Source organism: Triturus cristatus, chromosome 2_2 (assembly GCF_964204655.1).
Source record: "Triturus cristatus chromosome 2_2, aTriCri1.1, whole genome shotgun sequence".
Taxonomy (NCBI): domain Eukaryota; kingdom Metazoa; phylum Chordata; class Amphibia; order Caudata; family Salamandridae; genus Triturus; species Triturus cristatus.
Genome location: NC_140582.1, coordinates 90,842,997 through 90,860,659, shown reverse-complemented (window position 1 = coordinate 90,860,659; position 17,663 = coordinate 90,842,997). Strand labels below are relative to the sequence as shown.

The window sequence follows — 17,663 nt, the reverse complement described above, 5'->3', positions numbered from 1 at the left end:
GTTTTCTAACATAATTGGTGTTCAGTGGTGGGATTGAGCTGTGCCTACGTATACTCAACAATAACTGTGGGTAGTCCATAGGCCTACACCGGGAGTTTTCTCAAAGCGGCCTTCCTAATTGTGAGTTTTTGTTTTTTTCCAAATTTACTCTGGTGGTGGGAGGAGGTATTATATAAGGTACCCCCCTGCATAGTTACTGCAAATAACTGTCCTCTGACCTGAGTGGGCAAGATGGAGTTTGTACTGGAGAATTTAGAAACGTACACTGTGGCCCAACTCAGGGAGTTTTGTCAGCGGGAGGGGGTGTATTGTCCCCCAGGAGCAAAGAAGGGTGCACTCCAAACCAGCTTAAGGGCTTGGGGGAAGGCACGACGGGAAAGCAAGGCTGAGGAGGAGGACAGGGATAGAGAGCCCGACAGTGAGGGAGCTGGTTTGTACCAACCTGAGGTGGGGAACCTGTCAGCGGGGCCCAGGACACTTTCCAGGAAGGGCAGCAGTGCTTCTAGCGGTGGCTTGTCTGAAGTGGAGTTAACAGACCGGAGGGAGAAAAGACAGCTCACATGGGACTTAGCAAGGCTGGAGAAAGAGAAAGAGGAGCAGAGGATGGCTCATGAGATAAGGCTGAAAGAGATAGATCTTCAGATCCTGAGAATCGGGGCACACCCTGTACCTAACGGTGGCAGCGAAGAACGAGAGTACACCAGGGAACCCAAACCCTACCTGCCAAAGGACATAGTAGCTAGCTATGGGGTGGGTGACGATATCGCCAAGTGGCTAGCGGCCTATGAGGTCTCGTTAAGGGCCCATGGGGTTCCAGAGAAGTACTGGGGAGGGGGATTGTACAAGTACATGCCTCCAGCTGGTAGGGATGCATTATTGGCCCTCGAGGAGGATGAGCAGACCCACTACCCCACCATGAAACTGGCGCTCATAAGAAAGTTTGGACTAACACCCGAAAAGTACAGACAGAAGTTCAGGGGTAGTCACAAACTGGGCACACAGAATTGGGTGGACTTCCTGGACTATGCAAAGAAGGCACTAGAGGGTTGGATTCAGGGCAGTGAAGTGAGGAACTACGAGGGGTTGTTTGATCTAGTACTGAAGGAACACCTGCTCGAGAAATGTTTCCCTGAACTGCGTCAACACCTGGTGGATAGCAAGCTGACCAGTCCCCGGAAGCTTGCTGAGGAGGCGGACATTTGGGCTAGTACCCGGGTGTCCACAAGGGGGACTGGAGGGGATACTCAAAAGGCCGGACAGGGCGCCCCCCAGAAGAAAGAGGGAGGGGAAAAGAAAAAGGAGTTCTCCAAAGGCCCCCAAAATAATTTCCAAGGTAAGAGAACAGGATTCACCCCTAGGGCTAACCCACCCAGAAACCCTAATCCTGGCCAGAGTCAGCAGCCAAGGGTTGTCCATTGCTACGAGTGCGGTGGCGTTGGACACTATAAAGGAGATCCGAAGTGCCTGAAACGACCACCCCCTCCCATTGGAGGAAAGACCCCCGGAGTAGCTAGTGCAGTGCTCGGGGAGGAGATGCCCTTAACTAAGGGAAGGGAGTGGGCGGGTGTCATTTTAGTGTCCCTGGGAGAACGGGAGATGGTTCCTAAGATCCAGGTGCCCGCAAATACCGTAAAGTATGGGCAGAGGGTCACCATCAACGGCCAAAGAGGGGAGGCTCTGAGAGACACAGGGGCCAGTATGACTATGGTACGTAGTCAACTGGTGTCTCCAGAGCAGGTAATTCCCGATGTACTCCACCCAGCCGCGATGGCTGACGGCAGAACAGGCCCCTATCCAGTGGCCGAGGTTCCCTTTGAATGGGGGGGGGTTGCAGGTTCACTTCGAGTTGCCGTAAGCCCTGCCGTGCCAGTCGATTGTCTAATGGGGAATGACATGGAGGACAATGCTTGGAAGGAGGTGAAATACCGGACTCATACTGAGATGCTGGGTACACCTGACTGGGCATGTGTGAGCACAGGGTCCGCGACTACCCGGAGAGGGAGTTCGTTCAGGCTGGAGCCTGGAACAAAGGCCCAGCCAGCTGCCAGTCAAGGGAAGAACCGAGGACAGGAGGAGCCTGCCTCGGCGTCCGCCCCCCGTAGGACGGATAGGCCACCGGAGGTGGTGGACCAGGAGTCTGCGGTGGGGGACGTTACCAAACTGGAGGACCTACCCATCCCGGCCGAGTGGCACGTGGAGGGAGGCCCGTCCAGGGAGGAATTCTGCCAGGGCCAGAGGGAGTGCCCTACCCTTGAGGGGCTAAGGCGTCAGGCCCAAGCCCAGGCAGCAGGGAACGTTGAAGGGAACTACAGTGTTTACTGGGAGGATGGCCTCCTCTACAGTGAACCCAAGGCACCCCTACATGGATCGTCACGAGCCTTGGTAGTCCCTCAACGTTATCGAGCCTTCCTTCTGGAGTTGGCTCACGAGATCCCATTGGCAGGACACCTGGGGCAAGACAAGACCTTCGCCCGTCTTGTCCCACACTTTTATTGGCCTCAGATGAAAGTGTCGTCCGATACCTACTGCCGGACATGTGTGTCTTGCCAAGCCAGTGGGAAAACAGGGGTGAAGCTGAAAGCTCCCCTGGAACCACTTCCTGTCGTTAGCACCCCCTTTGAAAGGGTGGGGATCGACATTGTGGGTCCGTTAGATCCTCCAACGTCAGCTGGTCACAGGTTTATCCTGGTTCTGGTGGATCATGCCACACGGTACCCAGAGGCAATACCTCTGAGGACCATAACAGCACCTGTTGTGGCTAGGGCCCTGATGGGAATCTTTACCCGAGTGGGTTTTCCCAAGGAAGTTGTGTCCGACAGGGGGACCAACTTCATGTCAGCGTACATGCGGGCGATGTGGAAGGAGTGTGGAGTGACCTACCGGTTCACAACTCCTTACCACCCCCAGACCAATGGTCTGGTGGAGAGGTTTAACAAAACCTTGAAAGGCATGATCAGAAGTCTGCCTGAAAGCCTGCGGAGGAAATGGGACGTCCTCCTACCCTGTCTACTCTTTTCTTACAGGGAAGTGCCACAGAAGGGAGTGGGCTTCAGCCCCTTCGAGCTTCTGTATGGGCACCCTGTACGTGGACCTCTCAACCTGGTGAGAGACGGATGGGAAAGAACTCCCAGAAAGCTTCCCCAGGACGTGGTGAGCTACATGCTGGCCTTCCGGAGCCAAATGGCTAAGTTGTGGAAGCAAGCTTCTGACAACTTGGAAGCCAGCCAAGCAGTAATGAAGGCGTGGTATGACCCGGTGGAGTTGGAGCCTGGCCAGAAGGTGTGGGTGATCGAACCAGGAGAGCTTAGTGCCCTCCAGGATCGCTGGTCAGGACCCTTTGAGGTGTTGGAGAAGAAGGGTAAGGCTACCTACTTGGTGGACCTGAAGACCCCTCGTCAGCCCCTACGGGTGCTGCACGCCAACCGCCTCAAACCCCACCACGAGAGGCCCGAAGTCATCTTGATGATGGTGACTGACGGAGGAGAGGACGTGGAAAGCGAGCCTCTTCCTGATTTGTTTGCGTCTCAAGAGAAGGATGGGTCGGTGGAGGGAGTGATTCTCTCCCCATCTCTAACTCCTGAACAGCGGGAGGACTGCCGCCAGGTCCTGGGACAGTACTCTGCGTTGTTCTCCCTTGTCCCGGGTAGGACTCACCTGTGCGTCCATGACGTGGACACAGGAGATAGCCCACCTGTGAAGTCCAAGATCTACCGGATGTCAGACAAGGTGAAGGCCAGCGTTAACAGTGAAGTCACTAAGATGCTGGAGCTAGGAGTGATCGAACCTTCTAGCAGCCCCTGGTCCAGTCCGGTGGTACTAGTACCAAAAGCTGCACCACCGGGTGCCCAACCGGAACTGAGGTTCTGTGTGGACTACCGGGGACTGAATTCAGTAACCAAAACTGATGCACATCCGATCCCTAGGGCGGATGAATTGATTGACCGGCTGGGAGCTGCCCAATATCTAAGTACCTTTGACCTTACTTCTGGGTACTGGCAGATCTCTTTGACTGATGGAGCAAAGGAAAGGTCAGCCTTCTCCACGCCCAATGGCCACTACCAGTTCTGTGTGATGCCCTTTGGGCTCAAGAACGCACCTGCCACGTTTCAGCGCCTGGTAAACCAGATCCTCACCGGAATGGAGAGTTTCTCTGCTGCTTATCTGGATGACATAGCCGTCTTCAGTAACAGCTGGGAGGATCACTTGCGTCACCTGCAAGCTGTTCTCCAGGCCCTGAGACAAGCTGGATTGACGATCAAGGCCAGCAAGTGCCAGATCGGGCAGGGGTCGGTAGTGTACCTTGGACACTTGGTGGGTAGGGGAGCGGTGCAACCCCTCCAGGCGAAGATCGAGGCCATCATGGCCTGGGAACCCCCCAAGACACAGACTGAGGTCCGAGCTTTTCTGGGCCTCACGGGATACTACCGCCGCTTCGTGAAGGGGTACGGTACCATCGTAGCCCCCCTCACGGAGCTCACGTCCAAGAAACAACCTCGACGGGTAGTCTGGACGGAGGCTTGTCAGCAGGCCTTCGTGAAGCTGAAGAAAGCCATGTGCGAGGCCCCGGTCTTAAGGGCCCCAGACTTTTCCAAGGAGTTCATTGTCCAGACAGATGCATCAGAACATGGCATTGGGGCAGTGTTTTCGCAACTCAATGAAGAGGGTCTGGATCAACCCGTGGTCTTCCTATCCCGGAGACTACTCCCCAGGGAACAGAAGTGGAGTGCAATAGAGCGTGAAGCCTTTGCAGTGGTATGGGCTCTGAAGAAGTTGCGGCCATACCTGTTTGGCTCGCACTTCCTGGTTCAGACCGACCACAGACCCCTTCGTTGGCTGATGCAAATGAAGGGGGAGAATCCCAAGTTGTTGAGGTGGTCTATTTCCCTACAGGGAATGGACTTTCAGGTGGAACATCGGCCTGGAGTGGACCACGCCAATGCAGACGGTCTCTCAAGGTATTTCCGCCTTAGTGATGAGAACTCCCAAGGGGTTGGGTAGCTCTCCCCACTTTCAGCTGGGGGGGACGCGTGTTAGACCTGACAGCCCTTTGGGTGGTCCCTCCTCATCATTATTTATTTTGTCCCACTTTTACCTCAAACCCTGTTGGTATTTTTCCTTTTTGGGAACCACCAGATGTTTTAGTGTTGCTGCAGATTCAGGGAGCCATTTTATCTACCCCTGGAACTTCTGTCTGAGGGCCTGGAGCACAAAATGGTGGCCACCTGTGACATCACCAGCACCCACTGGAACCTACTAGAACCTTCTGCAACATTCTGGAGCCCTGTGACAGTTGGAGGCGGTTTAGAATGTTGGGAAGCTAAGACAGAGAGTTGGCAGTTGGAGCTGGCAGTTGGCACCTGACTGGTGAAGAGTGAGCAGCAGAAACCTGAAGGAGGAAGGAGTGAGGCAGCAGGGGTGGAAACTTGTGCCTGGAGTGGGGTCCATAAACCCACCCTTGATACTAGTCCCTACTGACTGAGCCCAGCCTGGAGCCCTGTGTGGGAAGAAGCAAGAAAAACCATCTTAAGGACCTGGACAGCAGGAACAGGCCTTAGAATCCAAGAACAGCAAGATCCTGACCTGGATACTGGTTTCCCTGGAGTCCGACGTCGAGAAGCCTGAGACCTGGAGCCCGAGGTGGAGAAGCGGCGCTGACTGGAAAAGCAGACGTCGTACCCGGAGCCGCCAGAGGTCGAGAGAGGGCGCCGACGGAGGTCGTGGAGAGTACCAGAGGTCGAGGAGGAAGTCACCCGAGGTCGAGTGAGCGGCGTCGACGGGGGAGTGAAGTCCGCCCTCCGGAGTCGCCGGAGACCGAGGTGAAGCGTGCCGGAGGTCGGGAGTGGAGATCGCACTCCGGAGTCGCCGGAACCTGAGAGAATCGTGCCGGAGGTCGGGAGTGGAGGTCGCACTCCGGAGTCGCCGGAACCTGAGGAGAGGAGCACCGGAGGTCGGGAGTGGGGATCGCACTCCGGAGCCGCCGGAAGTCGACATCGAGTCAAGGCCGGCCGACGTCATCGAACCTGAGGTCGCCATCGGACCGGAGCCGCCCAAAGTCGACATCGAGCCAAGACTGCCCGACGTCATCGAATCGGAGGTCGAGATCGAGCCGAGGCCGCCGACATCGATCCGGAACCGCCTGCCGGCGTCGTCAAGAACTGACATTGTGCCGGGGCCGCCGACATCGAACCGGAACCGCCTCACGGCGTCGACACGACTCCAGCGGCGTCGGAGCTTCAGAAAAAGGGCAGTAAGTGTTATAGAGGGCGCCTAAGGCCCTGTGGAATCCTAAGAGACTACTCTAGGGGTTAGAGAGGTGCTGGAACCAGCTTGACTGTGCCAGGGGTGAGCTGAGACTAATTCAGAGGGGTTGTGTAGAGTGAGAGAGCCAGGTCTCTAGTATTCCCCCCTTGATCTACCTCAGTTTAGGCCTCAGCCTTGTCCAAGCGAGGGAGTAGACACCCTCAAGCCATCCACCTAACCACAAGCTGTGCCTGGGCCAAATCAGCCCATAGTAATCTCAAATGTGATCTGATTCTATAAGTGTCACTGTCAGCTTTTAATTATTTATTGAGAGCACTGTATTTATTGTATTTAACCTATTTATTGCTTCACTGTATTTATTGTTCCACAGTATTTATTGTCGCACAATATTTATTGGTTTGCAGTATTTATTGCCTCAGAATATTTAATTGCCTGTATGTAATGCACTTATATTTAGGCCTTTATTATTTATGATCACCCCTATTTATTGAATCATTAAGACAGTATTTATTTGACCTGCACTATTTAAAAAGCCTTGTATATTGTGATTGTGTTATTTATTTATTTAATCAGCAACTAAGAGAAAAAGAAGATAAAGAAAGATATTTTCATAATTTTTTACGGTGTAGAGTCGTTTTTGGAACGGATGCACGCATGGTTATTGTATGGGTATGACGTATGCTTAGCACGGTGCCTGATTCCTGACCACTCGAGCCAAGCTACCACAGTGTGTCCTGGAAAGACCCCGTTACCACCACCCTTTCCGGTGTGGGAGTGGGGGTTTTCTAACACTCGGTCTTGGATCTTCTCGGGCACCTGATTCCTGCAAACTACCCATTTCTAGCGAGACTCGTCAAAATGAAGATCCCCCCGCTGATAGCATATTTAGAAGGTGAGACCCCAAAGCATAAGCCAGTGAGCACACAATTTAAACCAGCATTAATGGCATTTAAACAAGCATTGACAAAGCCAATAATGCTATCTTTTAGGCTTTGTCCAGCTTGTATTTTGTAACGGTTTTTGTAAAACGTTTTTTGTGGGAGAAGATGCCAGGTACTCACCAAGATAAAAAACATATTGTCTAAAGCATAAGATATTGTTTTGGTCTTGAAAAGCCCACATTCCCATAGCAGTCCCTAGGAAAAATACTTTGTGAATGTACTCCTTGTGTAAAGGTAGAATGTCATATACTAGGGCTGATTGGCCCATTATGAATGCTGTGGAGGGCAGAAGAGAATGTGTTTGATATGACACAATAGATCCGTGGATGAGGAGGTCTGACTGAAAGCCTGTATAGGTAAGCAAAAAAAAAAAGAAAACAAATACACACAGCCTTTTTTTGTAGCTGGCTGTTGCCATACTCCAAACTGCATCGACAGAAACTTCATGCAAGTTCTGGGTTCCTTCCTCATGTAACAGAAAGGCCGTTAACCCCATTGTTATTTACAAAGCTTCTGCAATGAATTTCTTCAGCTGTCAGATGCAGGCTTGAGAAGCGGTATCTTGAATCCGTGTTTTAAAGTGCACATTTGCACAAAAATTCCATGAACACAGAAAAAATACTTCTTCAATATATCCAAGGCTATCATGATAATTACACTTCTCAGTTCCGCAACAGGTCTTTTATTTCAATTGTGACTTATTTTAACAATGCAGTATCACCACTTCTTCGAAATTATTGAGCTTGAAAAAAGACCCCAGGTTGGCTTCAATACAGAAGAGAATTTCCAAACACATTTATTAACACTGTTAGACCTGTCAGCCCTTTGGGTGGTCCCTCCTCATCATTATTTATTTTGTCCCACTTTTGCCTCAAACCCTGTTTGAATTTTTTCCTTTTTGGGAACCACCAGACTTTTTCGTGTTGCTGCAGATTCAGGGAGCCATTTTAGCTACCCCTGAAACTTCTGTCTGAGGGCCTGGAGCACAAGATGGTGGCCACCTGTGACATCACCAGCATCCACTGGAACCTACCAGCACCTTCCAGAACATTCCAGGAGATTCCAGAACTCTGTGACAGTTGGAGGCGGTTTAGAATGTTGGGAGGATAAGAGAGGCAGTTGGCACCTGACTGGTGAAGAGAGAGGAGCACAACAGTGAAGGAGGAAGGAGTGAAGCAGCAGGGGTGGAAACTTGTGCCTGGAGTGGGGTCCATAAACCCACCCTTGATACTTGTCCCTACTGATGGATCCCAGCCTATAGCCCTGTGTGGGAAGGAGACAGAAGAAACTTATCCTAAGGACCTGGACAGCAGGAACAGGCCTTAGAACCAAGAAAACAGCAAGATTCTGACCTGAGAACTGGTTTCCCTGGAGTCGGGCGTCGAGTAGCCTGAAGACCTGGAGCCCGAGGTGGAGAAGCGGCGCTGACTGAAGTAGCAGACGTCGTACCCGGAGCCGCCTGAGGTCGTGAGAGGGCGCCGACGGAGGTCGTGAGGAATACCAGAGGTCGAGGAGGAAGTGAACTGAGGTCGAGCGAGCGGCGTCATCGGAGGAGTGAAGTCCGCCCTCCGGAGTCGTCGGAGACCGAGGTAGAGGAGCACCGGAGGTCGGGAGTGAGGATCGCACTCCGGAGACGCCCGGAACCTGTGTGGAGGAGCACCGGAGGTCGGGGGTGAGGATCGCACCCCGGAGTCGCCGGAAGTCGACATCGAGGCCAGGCCGGCCGACGTCATCGGAGCCGAGAGCGCCATCGGACCGGAGCCGCCCGAAGTCGACATCGTGAAGAGACTGCCCGACGCCGTCGAATCGGAGGTCGAGATCGAACCGAGGCCACCGACATCGGACCGGAACCGCCTGCCGGCGTCGTCAAAGAACTGACATTGTGCCGAGGCCGCCGAGACCGAACCGGAACCGCCTCACGGCGTCGACACGACTCCAGCGGCGTCGGAACATCAGAAAAAGGGCAGTAAGTGGAGTAGAGGGCGCCTAAGGCCCTGTGGAGACCTGAGAGACTGCTCTAAGGGGCTAGGGAGGTGCTGAAACCAACCTGACTGTGCCTGGGGTGAACTGGGACTAACCTAGAGAGGTTGTGTGGAGAGAGAAAGCCAGGGCACTGGTATTCCCCCCTTTGATCTACCTCAGCTTAGGCCTCAGCCTTGTCCCAGCCAGGGAGTAGCCCCCCTCAAGCCTTCCACAACCCTACAAGCTGTGCCTGGGCCAAATCAGCCCTTAAGAATTGAAGTGTCATCTGATTACATGAGTGTTGCTGTATACTTTTAATTATTTATTGGGGGTACTGTATTTATTGAATTTTTACCTATTTATTGCTGCACTATATTTATAGGTCCACAGGACTTGATGGTGTACAATATTTATTGGTACAGTATTTATTGCCTCAAAGTATTTAATTGTCTGTATATATTGCACTTGTATTTATGCCCTGTTATTTATGATCACCCCTATTTATTTCATCAAACAGCCAATATTTATTTGACCTGCACTAATTGAAACTTGTATATTGTGATTGACCTATTTATTTTTCCAATCAGCAACTAAGAGAAAAAGATAAAGAAAGAATATTTTCATAATTTTTACGGTGTAGAGTCGTTTTTGGAACGGATGCACGCATGGTTATTGTATGGGTATATTGTATGCTTAGCACTGCGCCTGTTTCCTGACCACTCGAGCCAAGCTACCACAGTGTGTCCGGAAGACCACCACCACCCCTTCTAGTGTGGGAGTGGTTTTCCAACATAAATTGGTGTTCAGTGGTGGGATAGAGCTGTGCCTACGTATACTCAACAATAACTGTGGGTAGTCCATAGGCCTACACCGGGAGTTTTCTCAAAGCGGCCTTCCTAATTGTGGGTTTTTGTTTTTTCCAAATTTACTCTGGTGGTGGGAGGAGGTATTATTAAAGGTACCCCCCTGCATTGTTACTGCACAAAACCTGTCCTCTAACCTGAGTGGGCAAGATGGAGTTTGTACTAGAGACTCTAGAAACGTACACTGTGGCCCAACTCAGGGAGTTTTGCCAGCGGGAGGGGGTGTACTGTCCCCCAGGAGCAAAGAAGGGTGCACTCCAAACCAGCTTAAGGGCTTGGGGGGAGGCACGCCGAGAAAGCAAGGCTGAGGAGGAAGACAGGGATGGAGAGCCTGACCCCGAGGGGGCTGAGATGTACCAACCTGAGGTGGGGAACCTGTCAGCAGGGCCCAGGACACTTTCTAGGAAGGGCAGCACTGTCTCTAGCGGGGGCTTATCCAGCGTGGAGTTAGCAGATCGGAGAGAGAAAAGACAGCTCACATGGGATTTAGCAAAGCTGGAGAAGGAGAAGGAGGAACAGAGGTTGGCTCATGAGACGGAGAAAGAGAGGATGGCTCATGAGATAAGACTGAAAGAGATAGAGCTTCAGATCCTAAGAATTGGAGCACCAACTGTTCCTAATGGTGGCAGCCAAATCCAAGAGTCCACCAGGGAACCCAAACCTTACCTGCCAAAGGACATAGTAGCTAGCTATGGGGCGGGTGACGACATCGCCAAGTGGCTAGCAGCCTATGAGGTCTCGTTGAGGGCCCATGGGGTTCCAGTGAAGTACTGGGGAGGGGGATTGTATAAGTACATGCCTCCAGCTGGTAGGGATGCTTTATTGGCCCTCGAAGAGGATGAGCAGACCCACTACCCCACCATGAAACTGGCGCTCATCAGAAAGTTTGGACTAACACCTGAAAAGTACAGACAGAAGTTCAGGGGTAGTCACAAGCTGGGCACACAGAATTGGGTGGACTTCCTGGACTATGCAAAGAAGGCACTGGAAGGTTGGATTCAGGGCAGTGAAGTAAGGAACTACGAGGAGCTGTTTGACCTAGTACTGAAGGAACACCTACTCGAGAAATGTTTCCCTGAACTGCGGCAACACCTGGTGGATAGCAAGCTGACCAGTCCCCGGAAGCTTGCTGAGGAGGCGGACATTTGGGCTAGTACCCGGGTGTCCACAAGGGGGACTGGAGGGGATACTCAAAAGGCCGGACAGGGCGCCCCCCAGAAGAAAGAGGGAGGGGAAAAGAAAAAGGAGTTCTCCAAAGGCCCCCAAAATAACTTCCAAGGGAAGGGAACAGGATTCACCTCTAAGGCTAACCCACCCAGAAACCCTAATCCTGGCCAGAGTCAGCAGCCAAGGGTTGTCCATTGCTACGAGTGCGGTGGCGTTGGACACTATAAAGGAGATCCGAAGTGTCAGAAACGATCACCCCCTCCCACTGGAGGAAAGACCCCCGGAGTAGCTAGTGCAGTGCTCGGGGAGGAGATGCCCTTAACTAAGGGAAGGGAGTGGGCGGGTGTCACTTTAGTGTCCCTGGGAGAACGGGAGATGGTTCCTAAGATCCAGGTGCCCGCAAATACCGCAAAGTATGGGCAGTGGATCACCATCAACGGCCAAAGAGGGGAGGCTCTGAGAGACACAGGAGCCAGTATGACTATGGTGCGTAGCCAGCTGGTGTCTCCAGAGCAGGTAATTCCCGATGTACTCCACCCAGCCGCGATGGCTGACGGCAGAACAGGTCACTATCCCGTGGCCGAGGTTCCCTTTGAATGGGGGGGGGTTGCAGGTTCACTTCGAGTTGCCGTAAGCCCTGCCGTGCCAGTCGATTGTCTGCTGGGCAATGACATGGAGCACAACGCTTGGAAGGAGGTGGAATACCGGACTCACACCGAGATGCTGGGTACACCTGACTGGGCCTGTGTTAGCACAAGGTCCGAGACTACCCGAAGAGGGAGTTCATTCCGGCTGGAGCCTGGAACAAAGGCCCAGCCAGCTGCCAGTCAAGGGAAGAACCGAGGACAGGAGGAGCCTGCCTCGGCGTCTCCACCCCGTAGGACGGATAGGCCACCGGAGGTGGTGGGCCAGGAGTCTGCGGAGGGGGACGTTACCAACCTGGAGGACTTACCCATCCCGGCCGAGTGGCACGTGGAGGGAGGCCCGTCCAGGGAGGAATTCTGCCAGGGCCAGAGGGAGTGCCCTACCCTTGAGGGGCTGAGGCGACAGGCCGAAGCCCAGGCAGCAGGGAACGTTGAAGGGAACTACAGTGTTTACTGGGAGGATGGCCTCCTCTACAGTGAACCCAAGGCACCCCTACATGGATCGTCACGAGCCTTGGTAGTTCCTCAACGTTATCGAGCCTTCCTTTTGGAGTTGGCTCACGAGATACCATTGGCAGGACACCTGGGGCAAGACAAGACCTTCGCCCGTCTTGTCCCACACTTTTATTGGCCTCAGATGAAAGTGTCGTCCGATACCTACTGCCGGACATGTGTGTCTTGCCAAGCCAGTGGGAAAACAGGGGTGAAGCTGAAAGCTCCCCTGGAACCACTTCCTGTCGTTAGCACCCCCTTTGAAAGGGTGGGCATCGACATTGTGGGTCCATTAGATCCGCCAACTACAGCTGGTCACAGGTTTATCCTGGTTCTGGTGGATCATGCCACACGGTACCCAGAGGCAATACCTCTGAGGACCATAACAGCACCTGTTGTGGCAAGGGCCCTGATGGGAATCTTTACCCGAGTGGGTTTTCCCAAGGAAGTTGTGTCCGACAGGGGGACCAACTTCATGTCAGCGTATATGCGGGCAATGTGGAAGGAGTGTGGAGTGACCTACCGGTTCACGACTCCTTACCACCCCCAGACCAATGGTCTGGTGGAGAGGTTTAATAAAACCTTGAAAGGCATGATCAGAAGTCTGCCTGAAAGCCTGCGGAGGAAATGGGACGTCCTCCTACCCTGTTTACTTTTTTCATACAGGGAAGTGCCACAGAAGGGAGTGGGCTTCAGCCCCTTCGAGCTTCTGTATGGGCACCCTGTACGTGGACCTCTTAACCTGGTGAGAGACGGATGGGAAAGAACTCCCAGAAAGCTCCCCCAGGATGTGGTGAGCTACATGCTGGCCTTCCGGAGCCAAATGGCTAAGTTGTGGAAGCAAGCTTCTGACAACTTGGAAGCCAGCCAAGCAGTAATGAAGGCGTGGTATGACCACAACGCTCACCCGGTGGAGTTGGAGCCTGGCCAGAAGGTGTGGGTGATCGAACCAGGAGAGCTTAGTGCCCTCCAGGATCGCTGGTCAGGACCCTTTGAGGTGTTGGAGAAGAAGGGTAAGGCTACCTACTTGGTGGACCTGAAGACCCCTCGTCAGCCCCTGCGGGTGCTGCATGCCAACCGCCTCAAACCCCACCACGAGAGGCCCGAAGTCATCTTGATGATGGTGACTGACGGAGGAGAGGACGTGGAAAGCGAGCCTCTCCCTGATTTGTTTGCGTCTCAGGAAAAGGATGGGTCGGTGGAGGGAGTGATTCTCTCCCCATCTCTAACTCCTGAACAGCAGGAGGACTGTCGCCAGGCCCTGGGGCAGTACTCTGCGTTGTTCTCCCTTGTCCCGGGTAGGACTCACCTGTGCGTCCATGACGTGGACACAGGAGACAGCCCACCTGTGAAGTCCAAGATCTACCGGATGTCAGACAAGGTGAAGGCCAGCATTCATAGTGAAGTCACTAAGATGCTGGAGCTAGGAGTGATTGAACCTTCTAGCAGCCCCTGGTCCAGTCCGGTGGTGTTAGTACCGAAAGCTGCACCACCGGGTGCCCAACCAGAACTGAGGTTCTGTGTGGACTACCGGGGACTGAATTCAGTGACAAAGACTGATGCACATCCGATCCCTAGGGCGGATGAATTAATTGACCGGCTGGGAGCTGCCCAATATCTAAGTACCTTTTACCTTACCTCTGGGTACTGGCAGATCTCTTTGACTGATGGAGCAAGGGAAAGGTCAGCCTTCTCCACGCCCAATGGCCACTACCAGTTCTGTGTGATGCCCTTTGGGCTCAAGAACGCACCTGCCACGTTTCAGCGCCTGGTAAACCAGATCCTCACCGGGATGGAGAGTTTCTCTGCTGCTTATCTGGATGACATAGCCGTCTTCAGTAACAGCTGGGAGGATCACTTGCGTCACCTGCAAGCTGTTCTCCAGGCCCTGAGACAAGCTGGATTGACGATCAAGGCCAGCAAGTGCCAGATCGGGCAGGGGTCAGTAGTGTACCTTGGACACTTGGTGGGTAGGGGAACGGTGCAACCCCTCCAGGCGAAGATCGAGGCCATCATGGCCTGGGAACCCCCCAAGACACAGACTGAGGTCCGAGCATTTTTGGGCCTCACGGGATACTATCGCCGCTTCGTGAAGGGGTACGGTACCATCGTAGCCCCTCTCACGGAGCTCACGTCCAAGAAACAACCTCGACGGGTAGTCTGGACGGAGGCTTGTCAGCAAGCCTTTGAGAAATTGAAGAAAGCCATGTGCGAGGCCCCGGTCTTAAGGGCCCCAGACTTTTCCAAGAAGTTCATTGTCCAGACAGATGCATCAGAACATGGCATTGGGGCAGTGTTATCGCAACTCAACGAAGAGGGTCTGGATCAACCCGTGGTCTTCCTATCCAGGAGACTACTTCCCAGGGAACAGAAGTGGAGTGCAATAGAGCGTGAAGCCTTTGCAGTGGTATGGGCTCTGAAGAAGTTGCGGCCATACCTGTTTGGCTCGCACTTCCTAGTTCAGACCGACCACCGACCCCTTCGTTGGCTGATGCAAATGAAGGGGGAGAATCCCAAGTTGTTGAGGTGGTCTATTTCCCTACAGGGGATGGACTTTCAGGTGGAACATCGGCCTGGAGTGGACCACGCCAATGCAGACGGTCTCTCAAGGTATTTCCGCCTTAGTGATGAGAACTCCCAAGGGGTTGGGTAGCTCTCCCCACTTTCAGCTGGGGGGGACGCGTGTTAGACCTGTCAGCCCTTTGGGTGGTCCCTCCTCATCATTATTTATTTTGTCCCACTTTTGCCTCAAACCCTGTTTGAATTTTTTCCTTTTTGGGAACCACCAGACTTTTTCGTGTTGCTGCAGATTCAGGGAGCCATTTTAGCTACCCCTGAAACTTCTGTCTGAGGGCCTGGAGCACAAGATGGTGGCCACCTGTGACATCACCAGCATCCACTGGAACCTACCAGCACCTTCCAGAACATTCCAGGAGATTCCAGAACTCTGTGACAGTTGGAGGCGGTTTAGAATGTTGGGAGGATAAGAGAGGCAGTTGGCACCTGACTGGTGAAGAGAGAGGAGCACAACAGTGAAGGAGGAAGGAGTGAAGCAGCAGGGGTGGAAACTTGTGCCTGGAGTGGGGTCCATAAACCCACCCTTGATACTTGTCCCTACTGATGGATCCCAGCCTATAGCCCTGTGTGGGAAGGAGACAGAAGAAACTTATCCTAAGGACCTGGACAGCAGGAACAGGCCTTAGAACCAAGAAAACAGCAAGATTCTGACCTGAGAACTGGTTTCCCTGGAGTCGGGCGTCGAGTAGCCTGAAGACCTGGAGCCCGAGGTGGAGAAGCGGCGCTGACTGAAGTAGCAGACGTCGTACCCGGAGCCGCCTGAGGTCGTGAGAGGGCGCCGACGGAGGTCGTGAGGAATACCAGAGGTCGAGGAGGAAGTGAACCGAGGTCGAGCGAGCGGCGTCATCGGAGGAGTGAAGTCCGCCCTCCGGAGTCGTCGGAGACCGAGGTAGAGGAGCACCGGAGGTCGGGAGTGAGGATCGCACTCCGGAGACGCCCGGAACCTGTGTGGAGGAGCACCGGAGGTCGGGGGTGAGGATCGCACCCCGGAGTCGCCGGAAGTCGACATCGAGGCCAGGCCGGCCGACGTCATCGGAGCCGAGAGCGCCATCGGACCGGAGCCGCCCGAAATCGACATCGTGAAGAGACTGCCCGACGCCGTCGAATCGGAGGTCGAGATCGAACCGAGGCCACCGACATCGGACCGGAACCGCCTGCCGGCGTCGTCAAAGAACTGACATTGTGCCGAGGCCGCCGAGACCGAACCGGAACCGCCTCACGGCGTCGACACGACTCCAGCGGCGTCGGAACATCAGAAAAAGGGCAGTAAGTGGAGTAGAGGGCGCCTAAGGCCCTGTGGAGACCTGAGAGACTGCTCTAAGGGGCTAGGGAGGTGCTGAAACCAACCTGACTGTGCCTGGGGTGAACTGGGACTAACCTAGAGAGGTTGTGTGGAGAGAGAAAGCCAGGGCACTGGTATTCCCCCCTTTGATCTACCTCAGCTTAGGCCTCAGCCTTGTCCCAGCCAGGGAGTAGCCCCCCTCAAGCCTTCCACAACCCTACAAGCTGTGCCTGGGCCAAATCAGCCCTTAAGAATTGAAGTGTCATCTGATTACATGAGTGTTGCTGTATACTTTTAATTATTTATTGGGGGTACTGTATTTATTGAATTTTTACCTATTTATTGCTGCACTATATTTATAGGTCCACAGGACTTGATGGTGTACAATATTTATTGGTACAGTATTTATTGCCTCAAAGTATTTAATTGTCTGTATATATTGCACTTGTATTTATGCCCTGTTATTTATGATCACCCCTATTTATTTCATCAAACAGCCAATATTTATTTGACCTGCACTAATTGAAACTTGTATATTGTGATTGACCTATTTATTTTTCCAATCAGCAACTAAGAGAAAAAGATAAAGAAAGAATATTTTCATAATTTTTACGGTGTAGAGTCGTTTTTGGAACGGATGCACGCATGGTTATTGTATGGGTATATTGTATGCTTAGCACTGCGCCTGTTTCCTGACCACTCGAGCCAAGCTACCACAGTGTGTCCGGAAGACCACCACCACCCCTTCTAGTGTGGGAGTGGTTTTCCAACAAACACCAAACGTTGTCTCTACTTTTATAGTAGAAGCAGGTATTAGTCAGGGTACATTGGAGGGTAGATTAGCCTACTTGGGCATAACATTGTTTGCATGATGAGTAAGGCTGAACAGGGTATTTCACCGCAATTAATATGTAAGAAAATGTTAGGACACTGGTTCAACCATTAGTTGCAGTTAAACGTAATGTTTTAAATGTTCACAGTGAGGGACATTAAGAAGAGTTGGTGATATTATGTTGGTAATAATGAATTGATACGTATTACTATTATGTTGCCCACCCTTGTTTTCTGAAACACAAGATATATTTCAGCCTGTGTAGACCAGATATCATGCCGAAGTGTTTTAATGTGTTTTAAGGTAGATATCATTACTTATTATAATTTCATTTAGGTAAATTACGAAATGTTAAAATAATTTTGGTATTTGTCTATGTGTATGTAATTTTAGAGCACGTATGCACTTTTTAACTCTGAACTATAATGGTGATCCCCTTTGTGATCACGGTTGCACCTGACTGCCGAAATGCTTAAGGGCAGAAGCTCTGTAATGCACTGATTTAAGGAGTTAAGAGTGACATCAAGGGCACATGAATAAGTGAGGGCCTTGAAATCAATTCCTAGGTGAGGCTGAGCTAACAGACACATTTTTGACACTTTGAATTGTGTGATTTTACTCCTGCCAGTGCTTGGTATGTAA

At 52.5% G+C, this 17,663-nt stretch overlaps 1 protein-coding gene across 1 annotated transcript in view; it reads left to right on the top strand.

Annotated features, from left to right (window-relative positions):
* Positions 1–17,663, top strand: part of LOC146861920 (maestro heat-like repeat-containing protein family member 2A) — a 141,258-nt gene that overhangs the window by 63,498 nt on the left and 60,097 nt on the right. The gene's annotated exons all lie outside the window — the stretch shown is intronic.